The 23848-nt window shown below is 40.2% G+C and overlaps 1 long non-coding RNA gene across 1 annotated transcript in view; it reads right to left on the reverse strand.

The window, feature by feature from the left end:
• Positions 1-2651: 2651 nt before the first annotated feature.
• The window catches only part of LOC103879421, a 235636-nt gene continuing 214439 nt past the window's right edge, over positions 2652-23848 (reverse strand). The window contains exon 6 of the long non-coding RNA XR_004178542.1: positions 2652-4243. This is a non-coding gene — a long non-coding RNA (uncharacterized LOC103879421). The remainder of the gene's footprint in view (positions 4244-23848) is intronic.

Genomic DNA, 23848 nt, shown 5'->3' on the forward strand with positions numbered 1-23848 from the left:
TGGGGATTAAACATGATAATCAAGGTAAAGTGACTGGACATTACTAGGCAGAGGTTAATTAGGTAGATGGCTATATTAAGCAGTTTGTTCTTGGTCCTTATAGTCCTTCATTAATCCACCCTCCTCCTCTTCAAGCACTCTCAGACCATAGACTTATACCTCTTCATATATGTACATGCCACATTTGGCTCCATGTTTTAACACTCCAAACCAACTTCACTTTAAAATGAAGCTGCTTGCAAGATTCATTTATACTCTGTCTTTTCTTCACCTATCAGTCACTCTACTAACCCTTCCCATCATCCATTCTTGCCAGGGTCTCTGAAGATTTAATTGCCAAACACATAGGCACTCATCAGGAGGTTTCATTTAGGGCTCCCTGCCATCCCTGGGACTCAGCCATCCTTCCGTCTTGAAACTGTTTCCCTCCTTGCTGCCTACTCTACAGGTTTACCTCTTTCTCCATCCCACAAGTCAATCGTGTCTTCTTCATATGTCTTGAGACCACCCCCTACTGTATCCACACTTTCATTGCTTTCATCCAGGGATCCTCATTTCTCACCCATGTGTGTCTTTCTTGGGGTCATTTCTCCAGATTGTGATGCTGGCCTCCTTAACTTTACAATGTAAAATTGTCCAGTGTCCAGAAGGCTCTCTATCTTTCCTTACCTCCCAGACACACCCCTAAAATCCATCAAATCACAAGCAAGATTTTATCCCTTTTCTTAAATTTTTTTTTAAAGAGATGGGGTCTCACTCTGTTGCCCAGACTGGAGAGCAATGGTGTGATCACAGCTCACTGCAGCCTCTAACTCCTTGGCTCAAGTGATCCTCCTGCCTCAGCTCCTGAGTAGCTGGGACTACAGCTGTGCACCATCATCCCCTGCAAAAAAAAAAAAAAAAAATATATATATATATACACACACACACACACACACACACACACACACATCCACAGTAGAGATAGGGTATCACTACATAGCACAGTCTGGTCTACAAGATGTAAATTTTTAATGTTTCCTGTCCCACCCTTACGCCAGTTGTTCACATTTCAGCAAACGACTTCACCACTGGCAGAGTTGTCCAGGCCATAAAGCTAGGACTTATCTGTAATTAAATGCTTTCCCCTATAACCACATCCAAGTTGTCAGAAGACAGAATAGTGCTCCCTCCAGAGTATGCCCACTTCTTGACGTCTCTCCTACCACCACAAAAGTCTCAGCCACTGTGGTTTCCTTTCCAGACAACTGCCACATGCTGGTCTCTCCACTCCCCCTCTTACCTACCTGCAATCCATTCTCCACCTAGTAGTCAGAGTCAGGCCATGTCATCACACTGCTTACTGCCCTTAACTGTCTTCTTCCAACGTCTTCAATGAACCTCACAGCCTTCCAAGAGCAGACTCCTGATCACACCTTCCACATCATTTTGGGTCACTTTCTTCTCTCTCGCTATGCTCCAGCCTCCCTAGTCTTTTAGTTTCCGCAACAGGTCAAGCTCCCCTCCCATCTCAGGGCATTATGTTACTTGGAACATCCTTCCACAACATTCTTCACTCCACTCTGTATATGAATGGATATTTCTCAGCTTTCAGGTCTAGAATGAATGACACCTTTCAATGATACCTTCTTAAAGAGGTCTTCTCTGAACATGCTACTCAAAGTCTGTTCCCATCATGCACAATTCTCAATGCCAGCATCATAATTCCATCATAGCGCTAATAACAAATTGTTCTTACTTTACTCATCAAATTGTTTTACTTTCACTGTCTGCGCCACTGCATTCCTTTTAGAATATAAGTTGCACAAGGAGAGGGATCCTTTCCATTTGGTTCACCTTTATATCCTCAATGCCTACCACTGTACCTGGTACATAGAAAGGCTCCTTACATACTTGTTAAGTGGCCAAATGAATTAAACTTATTAAAAATATCAGTGATCTCCAGAAAATACACAGCACAAGTCAAACCCTTTGGCAAATAAGACCCCTGCCCACCCATTCAGCCCCTTCTCTCATACACAAACATCTCTTTGTATAATCCTGGAACTGTCAGAGGCATTCTGACCAGAGCAACTTTATCTTGAATAAGGGCAGGGTAAAATGAGGGTGAGACCGACTGGGCTGCATTCCCAGGAGGTTAGGCATTCTTAGTTACAGGATGAGAGAGGTCACCAGGACTGGTATCACAAGATACAGGACATAAAGACCCTGCTGATAAAACAGGATGTGGTAAAGAAGCTGGCCAAAACCCACCAAACTCAAGGCGGTGACAAAAGTGACCTCTGGTTGCCTTCACTGTATATGCATTAACATGCTAAACGATGTTCCCACCAGTGCCACGAGGATTTACAAATTCCATGGCAATACCTGGAAGTTAACCTATGTGGTCTAAAAGGGAGAGGAACTCTCATTTCTGGGAAATCCCTGCTCCTTTCCCAGAAAACTCATCAATAATCTACCCCTTGTTTAACATATAATCAAGAAATAACCATAAAAATAGCCAATCAGCAGCCCTCAGGGTTGCTCTGCCTATGGCGTGGCCATTCTTTTGTTTCCTTGCTTCTCTAATAAAGTTGTTCACACTTTATTCTATGAACTCTCAAATTCTCTCTTGTATGAGATCCAAGAACCCTCTCTTGGGGTCTGGATTGGGACCCATTTCTGGTAACACAACTGCAGCCATATCAATCCGGAGGCAACCGCTTGATGAATATCTTCTTCTCAGGACACTACTTTTACCTGAAATCTTCTGCCTGTGCCTTGTCCTTGAGAATTCAGGCATTATCTCATTTGTGATTTCAGTCATCCCCCAGCCCACCCCAAGGGTGCCAACTCATACCTTCATGCCCCTCATATTCACTCTACTGTGGCATGGCCCCCTATTTAGAACATTTGTCTCTCCCAACCCTGCTTTCCTGTAGACTGTGTGTGCCTCAGGGACATATTATTTGTCACTGTTATTACCAGAATCTAGTACCTGACATAGCACAAAATTGGTGCTCAGAAAAAAAAAAAATTGTCTAATAAATTGAAAAATGAATAAATATGCCTGTTTGTAAGGCTCTTAGAATAACCATCTTTGACTACTCATTTTTAGTCTTGCTGGAATCAGTATGTTGATAATTTTAGGCTAGAAATACAATATGGCATATAGGGTGAATTAACATGATCTAAGCCATGGTACTAAAATTATACATAATAGCATAATTATACCTGGTATCAGATAATTAGATGTGATAAGTGACTTTAAAAGGTTTTAGGTGCATTTTCACTAATGGTTGATTCTTGGTAATCTTGGACATTTTTAATATTGCCAATCGACATGTAACATGGTGAGGATCCATTTTAATTTTGAGAGCCTCATATTCTACAGCATGATGTCGTTCTCTCTAATGGTACAGCAAGTGCTGCTGTATACACTCATTACACTGGACAACATCAGTAAAAGGTAAGTGAGGAATAATCTCCAAGGACTGCTATAGTCCCAGCAAGACAAGTGTGTATAAGTGCGGTGTTCGTTTTAGCCTAAGGACTATTAGTTTTCAAATAATTTCAACCTTAATCTTTCCCTTGCCATGTCTCATATCAATTCCATCAAACAATAAGAAATATAATCTAATCTACCCTTTTGTGCCCTCCAAGGTTGAAGCTCTACCCCTCTGGTATCCCCTGTGGGCATGGTAGAAAACCCTAAAGGCTGAGAAATTACTGTTGAGAGACTCATGGATCCAGCTGATATAGGAAATGCACATCTTTGCATACAGCCTATAATTCACCAACAATTTCTGCAGAGAAATATTAAGATTGCACTACACTGGAAGTATCCTGGAAGGTATTCTAGGGATTCTAAGACTATACAGTTCCTGCCCTTCCCCTTTTTGTTGCCATTTAAAAATTATTTAGCACTCCTGTGTCATTCAAAGAAGCAGAATTCAATTCAAATGGTTCAGAAAATTTTGAGGAACAGATGGCTATTTAGAGGTGTAGGCACGGTAAAGTCAACCTACAGGAGGTATTAAGGCACCCAGAGATTAGCAACAGCAGCAAGTCATTATCACCTTTAGGTCTGAAGGGGACTAGAGGGGAAGTGTTGCTGGAGCCATGGAGGAGGGAGCCCAGGACAATACTTACAGCTATGGAGGTCATAGTGACTTCTAGAAATGATGCTCAAAATGAGGAAGAAAAGTTTCTTCCTCCTAAGTGTCCGGGTGATGAATCCTGGGTGTCCATAGAGGATCAACTTCTGGGCACAGAAAGGTGGTATGAAGGAGAGACAAAGAATAACCAGAACATTTCCACAATTCTCATTACCGTGGTATCCCCTACACACTTTCTCCTTAACCTTCCTGATTTCCAAGGTATCTTTTGCCACCATATGGTTCTGAAGACCCCTCTTTGAAGACCAACAGCCTAGAAAGATGCAATTTAAATTGAATGTCCCTTTAATGTCCCTTTTGTGATCTTTGTTATTCAGATTGTTTACATAGACCAAGGGTCACCAATTACTTTGCCCCTAGAGCTAGATTCTGGAATGCCAGGAAATTGCTTTCAGTGATACTGCAAATTAAAAAGCAGAGTCACAGAACCTCAAAAGACATTGATTATTCAGGCTGCTACTTGACTGGGGAGGTCAGATGCCTCCCATATTAACTCTCCTATCTGTAAACTCAGCTCAGTGTTTTTCTCTAGTTGAAGTAACAAATGCACTTTATTTTTTAGGCAGACACATTGTCTTGATATTGTGCTTCTATTTTTATTTAAAAAAAATTATTGTTCTTTGCATGCACGATTATTCTGCCTTATACCCCCTACACTTCTACTAAATCAGAAGAAACAAGAATGACTTCCTAATCTCTGCAATAGATTCATATTTTTGCGAGACTATCTATTACACATCCTTGGTTAAAAGATGATTTCTGCTTCCTAGTTACTGAGTTTCTATGTTTATTCCATTAACATGTCAAACTCAGTTTAATGTTTATTCATTTTACTGGAATAGTATTGATAATCTCTCAAAGTTCTATGCTATAACCAGTTTTCTTTTCATTTGCCTTAGAGATGGTTTTCATTTGTTCAAGCAGTTTTTGATTAGCTATTTTTTTTCCAGCTGGTTTTGCTCATTTTTGGTGCTTTCTTTCTCTTATTTAATTATCTTGATAAAAATCACAGGAACATTTGTTTGTGTTCTTTCATCTATGAATGCATTACTACTTTATTTGAAGTATTTCTAATTCCTCTAATTTTTATTTTCAGTAGTGTAATGTTTCTCTAGAGAATAATATTATTGGGTATTTGGATTATGTTGGGATCCAATTAAACAGTTAGGGTTATGAACTACTTAAACATTCGCCTGATTTGTATTCTTTGTTTTGTTGTTGTTTTTATTTATTTAACTCTATGGTTGTGTATTGAGCTCCTACTTCTATGCTGGATATGAAAGCTTAGCAAGTTAGAAAGATACTAGTAGAAATAAGACTCTTGCCAGACCTCTCTTCCGAATCTCAGACTCATATTGAGTTGCCTTCCTCTGAGCATCTCATAGGCATGTTCCATGGTTGACTTTACGTGTCAGCTTGCCTAGGCCATGAGATGCCCAGATACTCTGTCAAACATTATTCTAGGTGATCCTCTGAGGGTGTTTATTGGTGATATTAACATTTAAAGTGGTAGACTGAGTAAAGCAGATTCCTCGCAGATGAGACTGGATGAGATTCAACCTCATCCAATCAGTTCAAGGCCTGAGTACAGCAAAAGTCTGACCCTCCCCAAGTTAAAGAGAATTCTCTTGCCTGGCGGCCTTTTAACTAAAGCATTGACTCTGTTCTTGCCTTCTGACTCAAAGTAAAATACAGGCTCTTCCTAGGTCTCAAGTCTGTTGGCCTTCGGATTGGAACTACACCATGGGCTCTCTTTAGTCTCCAGCTTGCTGACTCACCCTGCAGGTCTTGGGACTTGCCAACCACACGATCATGGAGGTTGGCAAGTCCCAAGATCTGCAGGGTACATAATAAATCTTTAATATATATATTTAAGATATATTTAATACATAAATTAATGATAAATCTATATATACATATATACATATTCTATTAATTCTGTTTTCTCTGAAGAATCCTTTTAATACAGCATCTTAGACTTAACATGTCTTTAATCAAACCCTTGACTTCCCTTCCACTCATCTTCTCCCATAGTCTTCTCTCTCACAGTAAACGGCAACTCCATCCTTCTGGGTACTCAGGCCAAAATCCTTGGAACCATCCTCAGCTTCTCTCTCTTTTCCTTTTCACAATAATCCTTCAGAAAGACCCATTGAATCTATCCTCAAAATATATGCATACCCTCCACTTTTTACCATCTTCACTGCCACTGCTCCAATCCAAGCCAGTACTGTCTCTTGCCTACCATCATAATCAATAACCTCCTAACTGGCCTCCTACTCCCACGGGTCCTCCTGTCTATTCTCAGTGTGTGAGTCAGATCAGCCACTTCTCTGCTCAAAACCCTCCAGTGACATCCCATGTGACTCAGAGGACAAGCCACAGATCTTACAAACTGCTTGTGGAAGGTCCAGCATTATTTGCCCCACTGCCTCTCTGACCTTATCCGTATCCACCTTTCTCCTTGGCCAAGAGTGCTGGTCACACTTGCTGTTCTTCAAACATGCCCAGCCTCCTGCTGTTACTGGCCTTTGCATTTGCCATTCTCTCTTCCTAGATTCTGGTCCTCCAGAGATCTGAGAACTGGCTCCCTTACATTGTTCATGTCTCTACTCTTGCATCACCCTGTCAGAAACCCTTCTAACCACTCTTTTGAAAAGGGCAGAACTTTCCACATGACAATTCCTATCTTAGCCTTATTTTCTCCATAGTAGCTATGGCCACTTCATGTATTATATACATACTTTTTGGTCTGATGTCTGTCTCCCTACTAGAATGAAAGCTCCATGAGGGCAAGGAGTTTGTCTGCTGTGCTCCCTGATGTGTCTCTGGCATCAAGATCTATGCCTGCCACAAAGTAGGGGCTTAAGCATTAGTTGTGGAATGAATGAATACACATGTGGATAGACAGCCATTATTGAACACAGAATGTATAATTGCTATATAAGACATTTTAAAAATGCCGTGGGTATGAAGAGAGATTACATCTAACTAGAGAGACCAAGAAAGGCTCATCCCTGGGAAGCCTCTGATCCGTATCTCATGGAATGGAATGCTGACAGAGCAGTGGTTAAAAGCTCAGGCTTCCTGTCAGATGAACCTATATCCAAATCCTCACCCTGCCACTGACAAATGTGGGGACTTTTGGTGTCTCCTTAATTTGGACTTGAATAGTTTTCCTATCTTGTAGGGTTGTTGTATCACTCAAGGTTTGATCAAGAAGCAGAACTGCTTTGTATGATAAAATCTAAGGGACTCATTAGGGTTAGACCTCCCTGCAATTGTGGAAGACAGTGGGGAAATCTCTGCAGGCTGTTGGCTCTGCACCTGATGTTTAGCCTGAAACATGTGGTCTTTGGATCTGCCAGACTGGCAAATGGAGACGAAAGCAGGATATGATTGAGAGCAAGAGCAAACAGGAGTCTACGTTGATGAACTGAAGCCCCATAGATTCAACTGGATCCTGCAAGACAAACTGCAGCCTGCATCTTTCTCTAGCCACCTCCAGCCCCCATGCTGTGGGCCACTTGCTGGAGATGCTGGTCCCTTTCCGCACAGAGCTGCACGTACACCCACTCCAGGCCTTGGAGAGATGGAAGGAGCAGATCTTTGGGGAACTGGGGGAGCGGTGAGTTGAAATGCTGAGCCACACCTACCAGGTGAGCTAGTCGATTAGCCTCATCGTGCACAATCCACCACAGTACCTGGGACCTGCAGCAGCATTCAGGATGTAGGAAAGATGGCTGCTGGATCATGTCTACATCTCATGTCAAATATCTCTTGTGGCAATTACTAACCCAGAACCATACAAGGAAAGGAATCTGGAGAAACATAGTTCCAGCTTAGCTAAGTGGACACACCACATTTGTAAGAATTTCTACTCATAATATTTACATTACAAGTAATCACTCTGTATAGAATATGAATAGTCATGGGACAACAGAAAATCCTCTTGGATTACATTTTTCATGATTTGACAGCAAACAGTTTTAAAGACATTTTAGCCACATCTCTTTAAAATTTGCAATTCCCTGAATCCCTCAAACATTATTTACGTTTGAGCATCTTATTTCATATTACAGCACCTACAGACACCACTGAAAGACGAATGAGGAATTGTGAATTGTGTTTTAAACTGAGTAGGTTTATTGCATTGTTGTTGGCTAAGGAAGCATGTCACTCGGCCCTCCATTCCTGGAGAATAACTCCAGTTGCTTTAGGGAGGTAGACCGAATGACTTTCCGGATAACCTTGGCTGCCTGACCTTCCACCCGAGGTCCTGCAGTACTATGCTGTGACTTATTTACTTTAAAATAAGTTCATTTCTCATCAACTATCTTTACCCTTTTTTCTCTACTATGACCTCAGACCCTCTTCTCCCCTGAGATTATTTCCTTCTCTCTCACTCATTAAGCTAATGGACCAAAAAGAAGAAGAAGAAGAAAAAAAACTTTCTTCGAAAGCCTCTTCTTTGGAGCCCTAGAATGATGAGTTTTTAATGATCTATCACGTTCTTCTTGGTAAAACGAGCCGGGGTCAGAGTCATCTGCCCATAAGAAGAAAAGTGGGACTTCAAAAGACCATCTTATCTTTAGAAACACATAGCCCTCCTGTCTGATTCGCATTCCAGTTTCCAATTATTTCTTTTTCTTTTTCCTTCGTGTCACATAACAAAGTATGATTATTCTTATAATGTTGCATCTCACAAGCTTGACTGTGTTTTCTGTTCTTTTCACATATTATTTTAAAATACCTTTAGACATACATGTTGCTAGCATGGAAGTAGGCACATAGATGGATGAATAAATGGGTGGATGGATAGACAGACAAATACATTGAATATCAGACAGGAAAGAGGCTATTTGAAATTATTTACTTATTCCTTTTGAACACCAGTGATTCTATTTTTCAAATTTAGAAAGCTCTGTCTACTAAAAATTTTTATTATTCATTATAATTCTTTGGAACTTTATCAGTAGATACATTGAAATTATAATCTTCAGAAGGTTCTATAAGTTGAAAATTCTGATTTATTTATCACTGATAGTTCAAACCCCTCTTTCTACATATAGGAAACTGAGTTTTTATGAGTATAAGTAACATGCTTAATCACAGCAACAAAACTTGAACCTAAATTTTCTAAATCCTATTACTTTCTACTCTGCCACATGGAGAAATATGTGGCCTAAGCAACTTGCATGCAAAATAGTCTCATTTGATCAAACACCATTTAAGTGTTAACGCTGGAATACAAATGATGTGATTAGTGGGTTGGTAGATTTATTTCTTCATATGTACCAAATCATATTACACCTAAAAGATTATGACTTTATAGTTAAATCACAGCTTGAGACTGGACATTTAAGACAGGAGGCTTTTAATGAATTATTGTTAATATTTTTAGATGTGATAATGGTATTGTGGTTATATTTTTTAGAGTTCTCTTTTAGAAATACATACTGAAATGTTTGTAGTTGAAGCGAACTGATATCTTGGATTTACTTCAAAATAACATTGTGTTGGGCTGGAAATAGATGAAATAGAACTAGCTTTATGTGATATTTATTGAAACTGGGTGATGCATGCATAAGGGCTTATTATACTCTTCCCATTACTTCTATTAATGTTCTAGTTTTTCCATAATGAAAAATTAACTTTAACAAACACTGCCACTAAAACATTAAGGTTATGAGTTTAGGCTCTGGAGTCAGATGGGCCAGATTTGAGTTTCAGATCTGCCAGTTACCAGTACTCCATCTATAGGATGGGTGTAAAGTACCTACCTTCCAGAGTTGTAAAATTAAATGAAATAATACATGCAAGTCACTTAGAACAGCCCCTAGCACATTTGTAATCACTCAAATTTTACCTAATATGTAATGACTATGATTGTCATTGCTGCCTTATCTCCATGGTTTTCTGTTTCCTGGAATCCTCATCTACTACAATGTTAAAAAAAAAAAAAAAAGTATTAAATAAAAGACATTAATACCATTATCATAGGTTTTGAGATAGAAAAAATGCTCACTAAAGTTTTCAGATGCCATGCAGCAAGGAAGTCAAAAGGTTAAACTGTAGGATGTAGAATGGAAAAGACCAGTGCTCTTGACTATAAAGATGAACTGTTGCCCGAATTAAAGCAATCCTGTATCCTCCACTCAGCTGAGAAGTGGGTGCCGTGGCTGGGTTTGGACCGGGGCTGGACAATGCGTTGTCTATCACAGCCAGTACATTTTGTTTATTGTGAAAGGAATTGCTCCATGTTGACTCCCTTTGGTTCTACTTCTTGTTTTGTGCTCCCCCTCCTTCTTCAGCTTTCCTTCTACCTCTGAGTTTCTCTTTCTTCCTTTGGGGAGGAGTGACATGATTAGAGTAATGGGTAGACCAGAAGGACTCACCAACAAGAGCTATGCTGGACACGGGAAAGCTGTAGGGAAGTATGCCTCTTACCAGAATTAAGGGTCTAGCACTTTATTCTTATTATATAGACCATTTGCAAATAAAAAGGTCAAGATTCATTGCTTTGCAGAAGACATTTCTGGGGGTCATCAGAAATTTACCAGTGCCCATATTAAACACTATTACGTGTATAGATGTGGAAACAAGTCCTGGTGTTGTAAATTCACATACAAATTGGTAAATACAAATGGATCAATAGTTCTGTGAATAGAGGTCCAAGTCTTTATAATACTATATGACTCTATACACCACCTACAGCACCACTGGCCATCACCCCATCCCACATTGCTACTAATCTAACCTGTATTCCTATCACTTCCATCCCCAACCCTCTGTGCTCCAGGCAAGAATGCCCCTATCTCAAGGTCTGTGTGCTGGCTGTTTCCTCCACCTCAAAAGCTGTGCTCATGGGTATCTCTATGCCTTGCTTCCCTACTTCCTTTTAGTGTTTGACGAAATATTATCCTCTTGGCATGGCCTCCCCTGCCAACTGATTGATACTGTCAAGCACTGCCTGACTCTTCATTCTTCATCCCTTTTCTCTGTTTTACTACTCTACCTAACCTGCATCATTTTTAAATTTTATTTTATTTTATTTTATTTTTGAGACGGAGTCTCGCTCTGTCGCCCAGGCAGGAGTGCAGTGGCGTGATCTCAGCTCACTGCAACCTCCACCTCCCGAGTTCAAGGGATTCTCCTGCCTCAGCCTCCTGAGTAGCTGGGACTACAGGCACTGCCACCACGCCCGGCTAATTTTTGTATTTTTAGTAGAGATGGGGTTTCACTGTGTTAGCCAGGATGGTCTAGATCTCCTGACCTCATGATCTGCCCACCTTGGCCTCCCAAAGTGCTGGGATTACAGGCATGAGCCACGGCACCCGGCCATCATTTTTAAATACTCTATGTAATTCATTTGGTTAATTATCAATCTCCCTCTTCTCCATGAGGACCTGTATTTGTAACTGTTTTAGTCTTTAAAAGATTCCAATGCCTAGAACACTGCCTGGCATATAGTCAGTATTAAATAAACACTTAATTGAATGAATGGTAAGTGGATGGATGGATGGATGGATGGATGGATGGATGAATGGACAAGGTAAATAAGTACTAAAAGAGATACAAAACTTATAGTTGCAAGGTGTAGTTCAATCCTTTTTAACCGGCAAAGGCCAGTTCCCTCTCCTAATGACCTGGGGTCTGTCTTCTGAGTCTAGCTGCCTCTCTGAGGATTGGATTTACCCCAGACAGCGGCAGCAGTGACACATGTACTCTTTCTGGGAGAAAAAAACCATGTGACCTTCTCCCACAGGCCACAGGATAAGGTCACCTTCTGAACGCAGTGAGCCCTATTTTATGTGAAAGACTCGCAGGTGAGGTGAGGGCTGGGATTTGTTATAGAGTCCCAGATCTCATCCATAGAGAGTTTGAAGGTTGGGACCTGAATTTAGTGCCTTGATCAGTTATTAAATGTCTTAGAAAAAGGCTTATCTAAAATAATAAAACATCCATTTAAAATACTGTATAACACATGTTCAACAGAAAGCAATTTTTGTTAGTCTAAGTACACATAAGCCCTTGAAGCCATTAGCAAAGCATTACCAGTATCAGGAACTCCTAGCTTTATTTCCTTAAATACATTAAGTTTATTTTTTTCGTGAAGCATTTATTTGCATAAATTGCTTAAATTCACTGTTTCAGGAAGAAAAAAATTCTACTTTCTTAAGAATGTTGAAAAAATTCTTAATTATGTAGCCATTAAATGATGTATAGACTTATTTTGGAAACCTTTTCTTCTTAGGAGCAGGAAGTGGGTTGCAGCCAAATCCATTTTGGCCTCACTCTCGAACTCCCTTCAGTGCTGAGTCCCCCAAGTCAATGCAATTGTTGTCTATTAGGTAATTCAGGTCAGGTGCGTTGGCTCAGGCCTGTAACCCCAGCATTGTTTCGAGATGGGCAAATCACCTGAGGTCAGGAGTTTGAGACTAGCCTGGCCAACATGGTGAAACCCCATTTCTACTAAAAATATAAAAATTAACTTTGGGAGGCTGAGGTGGGGGTTCATGAGGCTAAGAGATTGAGACCATCCTGGGCAACATGGTGAAATGCCATATCTACTAAGAATACGAAAATTAGCTGGGCATGGGGGTGCGCACCTGTAATCCAGCTACTCAGGAGGCTGAGGCAGGAGAATCATTTGAACCAGGGAGGAGGAGGTTGCAGTGAGCTGAGATCATGCCACTGCACTCCTGCCTGGGTGGCAGAGTGAGACTCTGTCTCAAAAAAAAAAAAAAAAAAAATATATATATATATATATATATAAAATTAGCGCCTACTTTGTAGCACACGCCTATAATCCCAGTTACTCAAGAGGCTGAGGCACAAGAATCACTTGAACCTAGGAGCCAGGGGTGCAATGAGCTGAGATTGCACCACTGTGCACCACTGCACTCTAGCCTGGGTGATAGAGCAAGACTCTGTCTTAAAAAAAAAAAGAGATAATTCAGTGGTTTCTACAGAGTAAAGTTCTGCATATAAAGTACATTACAGGAGCAGAGTGTTCTCCTTGAACTTCTTGTCTTCCCTAATGTTCCTTCTTAGCAGGAAGTTGGAATCTTTAAGTCCTTCATTACTTAAGAGAGTATCCTTTTAAAAGACTCTAAATATGGCATTTCTATTGGATTCGACCTTATATCAATTTTTCCTTGTAAGAAGAAAACTCTCATTTGGAATACAATCTGTCAGAAGGTGACAGCTGTTTTTTGTTGGATGTAGAATTAAGTAAACAGTTAAGACAGTTGAGCTTTTACTAAGATGATTTAATAAAGCTCATTAATGTTGTTTATTTACATAGCTGACCCAAATAAAACGCAAAATTCAACTCTGTGTGATAAAAATATATGGAAGTATTAAATGCACGACTGATGTTAAATTCTAATTTCAAATTTAATCAAATTTATTAAGACGAAAGACAACACAAAGAAGGAAATCCTTGAAATATTGGGAAATGTTTTTCCTTTGTTTTGTAACCCATGTAAAGTGCTCAGTCTACCTCTTCAGGAAAGCACTAATAGTTTCACTGCTATGATTAAAAAAAAAAGAGTTATTTTTGAGATTATAGATCAAAGCTATTAAATCAATCAATATAAAAGCCAATGAGTAGTTAGAGAAGGGCTTTAGCACTCAGTAAACATCCTCTCTTCTCTGTCAGTCATATCTACAGTAATGAATCAGAGAGAAAGCATTTGACCCAGCAAAATTTACTCTCCTGTCTGAATCGTGATTTCTACAGTTCTGATCCTCAGAGAGCAAGCCACGTAGATTTTTTTCTCTTTTCTGTTTCCATGCCCAGTTCTTTCAATCTTTGTTCACTGCATCGTGACTGAGGATGTCATACAGTCTACTTGATAAGCATGTGATTCACTTTTCATATATTAAGATCTCTTAGCTTTCCTTCAGCTTTATGGGAGTGGAAGGGAAGGGGGATTATATTTTATTTCTTATTCCAGTAGCTCCTGAGTGTTGATAACTAGGTTTGGCTGTGAATCTTGTGAAGTGTGAGAATTAAGCTATGAATTGTCATAATAAAAACAATTTTCAACATTTATTATTTATTATTTTCTGAGCATTAACTCCTTTAATCCTCTCAGAATCCCATGAGAATTGCTACATCCTTGTTATAGAGATAAAGAAGAATCTTAGGAACAGGGGGCCCCAGGCAAAGGCACATGCTAATAGTGAGAGAGATAGGACTTGTACTTGAGAACTGATTGGAGCCTGCTCAATCAGTTGTAGTAATAATGGTAGTAATAATGATAATAGTAATAATGTAGTAACAATGATAACAGTGTAATATTATAGTAATAATGATAATAGTGTAATACTATGCCAAATACAATGAAGTGGAAAGAGAATGGCATGGGATTCAAAGTCTGCAATACGGGTTCAGGTTAAAGTCATGACCAAACTAGTAGTGTGACCTTGAGCAAGTTATTTAACTTGTCTAAGCCTCAGTTTCCTCCTTTGAAAAATGGATTTAGTAAAACAAGGGCAGGTAACAGGCTTGTCTTCCTTGAGTGCCTGTTGTCCCTCTGCTGTGTTTCTTTTCCCTCTACTCACTGCTTTCTCCCTAACTCCTTGGATCCCCTTCCCTTTACTGCATGCATTCATTTTGAAACTCAACTAATTATACAGCTAAAGTGCTAGAGAAAACCTGTAAGTGGCCAAGGTTGTGCTACACACTCTATGATGGGCACTAAAAACCAGCAATCAATGAGAGTGAGGTTAGGGGATAGTCTTAAATTATGTAGAGAAGCATTGTTTATTGAACTTGTTATTCTGCAGATTTGCATTTCCCAGTGTGCATTTTTTATATTAACAGGAGTATATTAGTCTGTTTTCATACTGCTGATAAAGACATACCTGAGACTGCGCAATTTAGAAAAGAATCAGGTTTAATTGGACTTACAGTTTCTGGGGAAGCCTCACAATCATGGTAGAAGGCAAAGAAGAGCAAGTCATGTCTTACATGGATGGCAGCCAGCAAGGATAGAGAGCTTATGCAGGGGAACTCCTCTTTTTAAAACCATCGGATCTTGTGAAACGTATTCACTATCATGAGAACAGCATGGGAAAGACTTGCCCCCATGATTCAATTACCTCCCACCGGGTCCCTCCCACAACACGTGGGAATTCAAGATGAGATCTGGGTGGGAACACAGCCAAATCATATAATTCCACCCCTGGCCCTTCCCAAATATCATGTTCTTACACTTCAAAACCAATCATGCCTCCCCAACAGTCCCCCCAAAGTCTTAACTCATTTCAGTATTAACTCAAAAGTCCACAGTTCAAGGTCTCATTCAAGACAAGGCAAGCCCCTTCCACCTATGAGCCTGTAAAATCAAAAGCAGGTTAGTTACTTCCTAGATACAGTGGAGGTACAGGCAGTGGGAAAAATTGGCCAAAACAAAGGGGCTACAGGCCCCATGCAAGTTTGAAATCCAGCAGGCAGTCAAATGTTAAAGTTCCAAAATGATCTCCTTTGACTCTGTGTCTCACATTCAGGTCATGCTGATGCAAGGGGTGAATTCCCATGGTCTTGAACAGCTCTGTCCCTGTGATTTTGCAGGGTACAGCTTCCTTCCCAGCTGCTTTCAAGGACTGGTGTTGAGTTCATGAAATTAAGTTTGGAGATAAACAAAATTAAACTTTTGTTTCTTGCAGGACTTCTCAGAGCCTTTAATATGCTCATGTGCAATGTCTCCAAGTGGACAATGTAGTATGCATTGATTCCCACATAAGTCCAAAGGAGAATTCTTTTTTTATTTTCCCAGATCATCTGTGGGACCATTACTTAGCAGGAAAACTATGAGAAAGTCTTGGACAGGAATAGTGCCAATTAACAGACGTAGGAATCAATAATTGAGGATCCTTATTGTGACTTCGGGAGGGGGCAACATACCTACAAAATCATACATACCTGATGATTTTGTAGGGCTGGAACTTGCCTAAGCCTCAGTTTCCTCCTTTGAAAAATGGATTTAGTAAAACAAAGGCAGGTAACAGGCTTGTCTTCTTTGAGTGCCTGTTGTCCCTCTGCTGTGTTTCCTTTCCTCTACTCACCACTTTCTCCCTACCTCCTTGGATCCCTTTCCCTTTTGTGGAACCTACAGCTTGGCCCAGATTGTACAATACAACTGGATTGTTCCTAAAACTACAGAAGTAAAAGCTGATTCATGGATTTATCTCATCAATCTCTTGGGGTGTAGAAACCCTAGTCCCTAGTCTTTACCCGATTACAGGCCATGTTTAAAAGTCTCAGTGGTAGATGCATGTGGGTCAGGGACTTGAGAAATTTGGAAAAATAATGCCAAGACTAGGAAAGAACCAGAGCAGAAACACAAAGGTTATCCAAAGGTGAGAAGCTCCCAATAATGAGATCAGCCTCTAATAACATTCACCCACCTCAATCTTAACCTCAATCTAAAGATGTTAACTGGACAGATGTGTACAGTTGAGTGGGTTGTGTACTGTACAACTCCAGTGGTGCACATACTTCAAGAATGTGGACTGTAGAATGCTAAGTATGACCTAAATAATGTTCTAGAGATTTTCCACATACAAACCTCCATGGCCATACACAGTGGCCCTGGACATAAACTCAGCAACTATGTAAACTGAGAATGTATACTTAAAAATTATTATTTTGATCAGACTGTAAGTGGTTTTTACATCCAACAGAGTTCTTAAATGCAGGGGCAAAAAAATCAAACTGGTCAGCCAACCAGCTAAAAAGGCACAATAAATGAATTCAAAATCCTTGAAAGATATGATTTGGGTAATTATATTTTAAATTAAATCCCTATATTTCCTTTAAAATATTGCAGGAAGTTCTCTGTTTTCCATTTCTAGGATAATGTCACCCATTATTATTTTCTTCTATATAAACAAGATAACCCACCAAAATTTCACTTGCCAACTCCCTGTCAAACATGTTAATAGAGTATGAATCTTTGCTCCACTTTTAGGATTAGATTGAGTATTTGCCCCACTAAGAGGCCTAAATTTTACACAGAATCCACTTCAGCCACTAGGTTCTTTAGGCACCCAGGATTAAGTCTTTAACCTGCTCTGCCTCAACTTTTCTACTTGTAAGGTGAAGGTAAAGAAAGTGACCTCCCAGATTGAGTGAGTATGAAGTGATAAATTACTGCAAAGTAGTGTTCAAAGGAGAGTGTGCAATTAATGCTTTCTAATCTTTCCAGTATTGAAGACATAAAGATAAATTAGTTAGCCTCTTTGTCTTCTTTGAGAACGATGATGAAACCCTTATTTGGGTGTTGGTGAGTCTAATTAAGGCAATTAATACTTGTTAGTTTACACACTATGAAAAATGTGTGCTCATTGCTCATTTGGTAAAATTTCTAGTTTTCTAAAAGTTTGATGAACTTTTTGTTTGGCTATTGTCAATATCAAAAAGTTCTTTAAAAAAAGACATTGACTTCTTTTTATTTTTATTTTTTTGAGACAAAGTCTTGCTCTGTCACCCAGGCTGGAGTGCAGTAGCGCGATCTCAGCTCACTGCAACCTCCGCCTCCTGGGTTCAAGCAATTCTCATGCCTCAGCCTCCCAAGTAGCTGGAATTACAGGCATGCACCACCATGCCTGTATAATTTTTGTACTTTTCGTAGACATGAGGTTTCACCATATTGGCCAGGCTGGTCTCAAACTCCTGGCCTGAGGTGATTTTCCTGCCTTGGCCTTCCGAAGTGCTGGGATTACAGGCATGAACCATCACGCCTGACCGACATTGACTTCTAACCCCCCCGCCAAAAAAACAAAAAGTGTTGTCAGTATATTTAAATGTGAAATCTTAAGAAGAGATTTTTTTTTAAGTATGGTCCAAAGTATTAGCTCAGTGATGTTACATAACTCAGGGTATGTATCTATAAAGCAAGGTTATAAATGCTTAATTATGTTAAAAATAACTTTAAGATTCAAATAGATTAAAAATGTCATCTGTGTTTCTTAGTCAGGGACCCAGCAAATTGAGAACTTTTAAAATTACTTTTAGAACATGACGGTTAATGTGTGATGAAAGCTTATAAAGGAAGTCTTTGTCTTTGTGGCATAGCTTGTGGTTTTGAAAACGGAGAGACTGATTTTGCCAAAGTGTAGTATGTATGTGGATAGTTTTCTATTCATTGACAGTGAATTTTTCCTATTGATATACACAAATTTTATAACTATACATAAATACAATTTAAATAATTCTGCACAACTGTGATTTTTTTTTTTTTTTTTTTGAGATGGAATCTCACACTGTTGCCCAGGCTGGAAAGCAGTGGTGCAATCATGGCTCACTGCAACTTCCGCCTCCTGGGTTCAAGTGATTCTCAGGCCTCAGCCTCCCAAGTAGCTGGGATTACAGGCATGAGTTTCGCCACCTTGGCCAGGCTGGTCTTAAACTTCTGGCCTCAAGTGATCCACCTGCCTTGTCCTCCCAAAGTGCTCAATTTTTAAATGTTATTTGCTGTGAGACCAAAGCCAATATTGAAACTTCTAAGTAGAAGGGACTCAGTCCAATTCCTGGTATGGGAAGGATTTCTGGCTGCTGTGACTCAATGACTTGGGTGTATGGGATTTTTGTGTAGGGAGGAGAAGGGTGGTGAAAGAGTAGCAGGGAAAGGAAGGCAGGGGTTGGGTGGGGTGGGGGGAAGGGATGAGGTACACAACATTTGATGCATGATCTGACACCCTATGAGAATCCTCATTGAAATTCTGAGGAGGCACAAACTTCCAGGGAGTTGAAATCTTTTCTGTCTTTTACAAAAGTAAGTCTTGTCTTGCTGTCTGCATCCTCATTTTCAAACAAGAAGCTAGGACGTAGATGAAAAGAAAGATTTCTTCTAGCCCTAGGATCCGTGATTGTAAGCTCACCATAATCGTCTCAGGATCGGACTGCTTTGCGAAATAAAATCATTCTATCTGTAAGTGATCAGGCTTGTTGGAGAGGTTGGCAGTCCCATGGGTTGAGGGTATAGAGGAGGAGTGTGTGGGCCTGAGCTTGAGAGAGACAAGGGTTGCAGGCAAAGCTGCAGCAAAAACTGGAGTAGAAAAAGCACAATTCTCATTTTGTTTTGCTGTGGAAAAGGGACCTGCTAACAGAGTTCAAGATTAGAATGACTCAGTGAATATTTAAGTATGGTTATTTCTTCCTTTTTCATTAAGCCTTCTAAATGCAGAGATCTATAAAACTGTGGCTTGAGATTTTAGAGAAAGAATGCAGTGACATGAGACCAAAATGATGTGGGGTGATGACATCAGCATCAGAATGCTGTTGCTAAGGTGAGCCTGTTTTTCTCTCTAATCCAGCTGGAAGGCAAAATAATTGCCCATTTCTGGTAAAGAATATATCCATGACATGATCCCTCTTCTGTAGCAGATAAAACAAAGCCAGATGCCTTCTCTTTGCACAAATTATTTTAAAAATAAAGATTAAAATTTCATTATAAAACATAGCACATGTCCTTGGGAGAATAGGCAGAACATTTTACGTAAGTTTGAAATTTTAATTTATCAAGACTATATGCCGAGATCTAAATGGATATTGGAACGAGATAGTGTGATGAATCTACTGGGAAAGAGATAGCAGTATATTGGATTTAGGGAAAGGGGAGATAGGGAAATATCTAAAGGTGTCAAAGAAAGATCTCCATGCTTATGGTGGCTGATACAGGAAAGAGAGGGAGGAAAGTCCTGGACGTGAAGAAAGACAGGCAGAAGCCACCATTCTATGGCCTTCGATAATGGATGGTGCCCTTTGTACAAGGAGAACACTGTCAGTGGAATTCAGAAACAAGGGGTGGGACTCAGGCAAACTGGAGGCCAGAGAGGTTGCATGCAGAATTCCCTCCCACATGAGCGTTTTCCAGAATTGCTCTTGGGGTTTGAATATTCTGCTTGGAACACACTTCTCCAGGGATTTCTTTTCATTGACGGTAGAAACACACTCCCTCACCCTACACATCTCTGTTCAGAGGGAGCTTTCTCCATGAGCCTGTCCTGGCTCTGCAATAGAAGCCACAGCTACCCCCTCCCAGCTCCACCTGATTGCCTGATCCCCTCTACCAGGCCCAAATTCTTCTTTTCCTTTTGTTTTTTTCTTTGCACTTAACACCTTCTGATTTGCCATATACTTTTTCTATTACAATTAGGGCCAGTGAGGTGTCACAGTACAGAACATGGCCTCTGAAGCCAGCCTGCATGGGGTAAATGGGCTGCACCACCTTCCAGCTACGCGACCCCGGAAAGGTTACTTAATCATTCAGGTGTTTTCCCATCTGTAAACCTGAGACAATAATAGTGTCATGGATTTCACACAATAGCATTGTCCTTGACTCGGTATAATCACTATGCACATGTTTAATAAATAGAAACCTCCCCTTGTCCCCAATACCATGTGAGCTCCCCAGAAGCGCCTGTCATAAGTAGCATTTGATGGAGGAAAGAGATGAGTAACACATTTTCCAGAAATTGATATTTTTCCTGGAACATGGAATTTAGACAGGGTTAAGCTTTGGAAGGGTAGTTATGCCCATAGGTCAACTAGACAGCTACCAAGGGCCCTCTGCTGGTCAGAAAACCTGGGCAAATCATCTCCAAGATTTGCCTGAGGAGAAAGGCTGCTGCAAAGATCTGGTCCAGACAGGAGATCCTGGAGCCACAGGGACTTCCGGAGTAACCAAGGTTCTGAGAAACAAATAGAAAGTAGCATTGAGGTGTGCTAGACGCCTCAAGTGAGTAAAGCTGAGGATCTCAGTCAAGTTAAGAACATATAGCATCAAATAAAAGAGGTTGAGTTGAATGAGGTTGAATAAAGGTGACAAAGGGAGATCTGGAAGCTATGGTTGTTGACAGAAGACAGTGAGGGAAGTTCTGAATGTGAAGAAAGACAGGCAGAAGCAGAGATGGACATGGTCTAATGAACAGGAAAAAAAAAATTTACTTGGACCAGGGTTTCCCAAAATATAACTCCCAAGAACACCATACTAGTTAGATTTCTTTTTTAAAATAAAAGAGCCTCTGGTAAAATTAATTCTCAGACACAGTGAACTAGAGACCCCGTCTTGGAAATTTGCAATGCACATTCCCAGAATCAAGGCTCTGAGAGGTCCTTCAGTAAAAATACACATTTAATGAGTGATTTCAACAGTTTCTAAACTTACTCAGCCCTGGGTCATTTTCTTCAGAAACATTTGAGATAAGTGCCCAGAGATCTCACTTTGGCGATCATGTGAAATACTGTGAGATTCTCAGGATCCCATCTACATCTTGCTTATCTTTATATCATGAATGTTTCAATTGGAACCAACACGTAGCAAGTCATGTGATAAACCCTAATCAGATGAGTGAACTAGTGGATCTAGGTAGGGTGGTGATTCTAAAACAAACAGAAAGAGATGGAGAGGGGAATAGGAGCACTGACAAGTCTTTCCTTCAGGAACAGTATATTGTAGTAAATCTAAACTAGTTGCATTTAATTTTTAAAGTCAAGCTTGTCATCACGCTACAATAACACACATGCTATGCTTCATCTATTCCCCACGTCCATTCCATACTCTCTCTTGGAGATGACGATGTCTTCATCAGGCAGCAGGTTCACCTACTTCCACTGCTACAGAGACTCCTACAACATCATCACAATCTTTTGTGCTGGAACCCACCCACTTCTGAATCATTGAAGAACAAATTACGTTATTCTCACTCCACTAAAGAAGAGGTTATTAAAGACCCTTTGATTCCATTAAAAACTCTTTGTATGGATCTAAGCTGCTCATCAAGCATCAAAGAGACAGAAAATCCTGACTCTGCCACAGCACACACTATTTGGTCACACCAAGGTGATACTCTCAATTGGTAGTTTTGACTTTTCAACTCTTTCCTGGTTTTTTAAAACTTGGCTTTAATGACCCTTGGGAGCCCCTTAGAAATGCCACATTAGCTCTAATCCTTGACCTTGTGTCTCAAACCCAATTTCCTACTCATCCTGTACCACATTTCTGTCCTCCTAAATTTTGTTTAACAAATATTTATTGTCAGTCCCATATGTTGGATACTGGACAACTAACAATGAGTATCAAGTAGATTATAAATTTTGACAAAAGGCAGTAAGTGCTCCAGATACAAAAGGAAAAGTATAGCACAAGAGTGTATGTCCTTCCATCCAATGGCCACTGGACCCCTGTTCAGCCTGGACCCTCAGTCAGAAGGTGGGCAGAAGGCTATGGATGGAAAAAATCTTACTTTCAAGTATCCCAACAGGAGGGAGATCATGGCCCCCACCTGCAGCTTGGAGACCCACCTTTCAGGCTTGGACATTCTTCTCTGTCAGAAACACCACTTTCATAGAAGGAGGTGGAGAAGGGGCTGAGAATACTCATCCTTCATTATAGGAGAAAGAGCAAATTCTAGTGAGCACAGTGACAGATGCACAGTGATCCCTCAGCCAGCCTAGAAGAATAGCAGGCAGGAGCTGCAAAAGGAGTCTGTAGTTTTATTGAAGACAGTGACAGGGGAAATGCTCATTGCTGCTTCCTCTTTGCATTTATATTTATAATTCAACATCTGGAAAGGTGAATGATCCTGGCAAGTTCCCAGGCACATCAACTGTGGGCAGATCATTCGGCCCCTGCCTCAGGGTATTCTTTCTTTGGCCCACAGACATCTGCAATCCTGGAGAACCATAGGCTTCACCCCAATCTCATAGGCTTGGAGGATTTCATATGACCACAGCTTAAGGGCTGGGCATGTCCTGTAACCTTTGACCTGACCTTCTCTCTGCAACTTCAAATGCCCTTAGGCCTAGGACAGGAGGCTCCATATGACCATCAAACCAGAAAAACAATGAGACAGTTAACATTGGTCAAACTATTGGGACTTTTGCCTCAGTGCCATGGTTCCCAAACTGTGCTCTCAGGTGCCCTAGGAAACTGTGGTGAACTCACTGGGGTTCCATGGGCTACCGTACATTTTCTAAGGAAATACAGCAATACTCAACATCTGTCAGACACTGTGCAACCTACAAGCTCAAGGTAATTGACAATTTCAATAGAATCACACTTCATTCCTTTTGATGGTAACATATATCTTTGCAAAGCTGGATTTTTAGTAGTTGTTAAACTGATAAAAACAATTACCATGCAAGAAGCAACGTGGAAGAAAATGAGAGTTGTGGTTGCAATCCGATTGCAAGCTTTGAGATTGGCATGCTACCATCCATTAAAAACTAATTCGAGTTAAGCATGTAAGAAAAATGTTTTTTTTCAAATATTTACTTTTCATATAACTACTAACTTATTAAAACATAAGCACTTACTAAGGTGTTTGGATATAGCTATTTAATAAATGGAACAATTAGGTATTATTTTTGGCCTAGGAACACAGGGAAAAAAATTATGGAATACCAAGAATGTCATGAAGCAAGGAAGTTTGGAAATCTCTACATTAGTTATCACTTTTTTGGCATACAGAAATCACTCTGACTAGGATTCTAAGCCCTAAGGGTTATGATAATGTTGATAATGATAATAGTAGCAGTAAAAATAGTGGCTAACAGACATTGAGCACTGCTATGTACCATGTTCTATGCTAAGGGAGTCTCAGACATGATTTCATATATATGCTTCATGTAGTTTACTTCCTCCTATTTTCCTTAACTCAGAAAATGTTAG

Source organism: Papio anubis, chromosome 15 (genome assembly GCF_008728515.1).
Source record: "Papio anubis isolate 15944 chromosome 15, Panubis1.0, whole genome shotgun sequence".
NCBI lineage: Eukaryota > Metazoa > Chordata > Mammalia > Primates > Cercopithecidae > Papio > Papio anubis.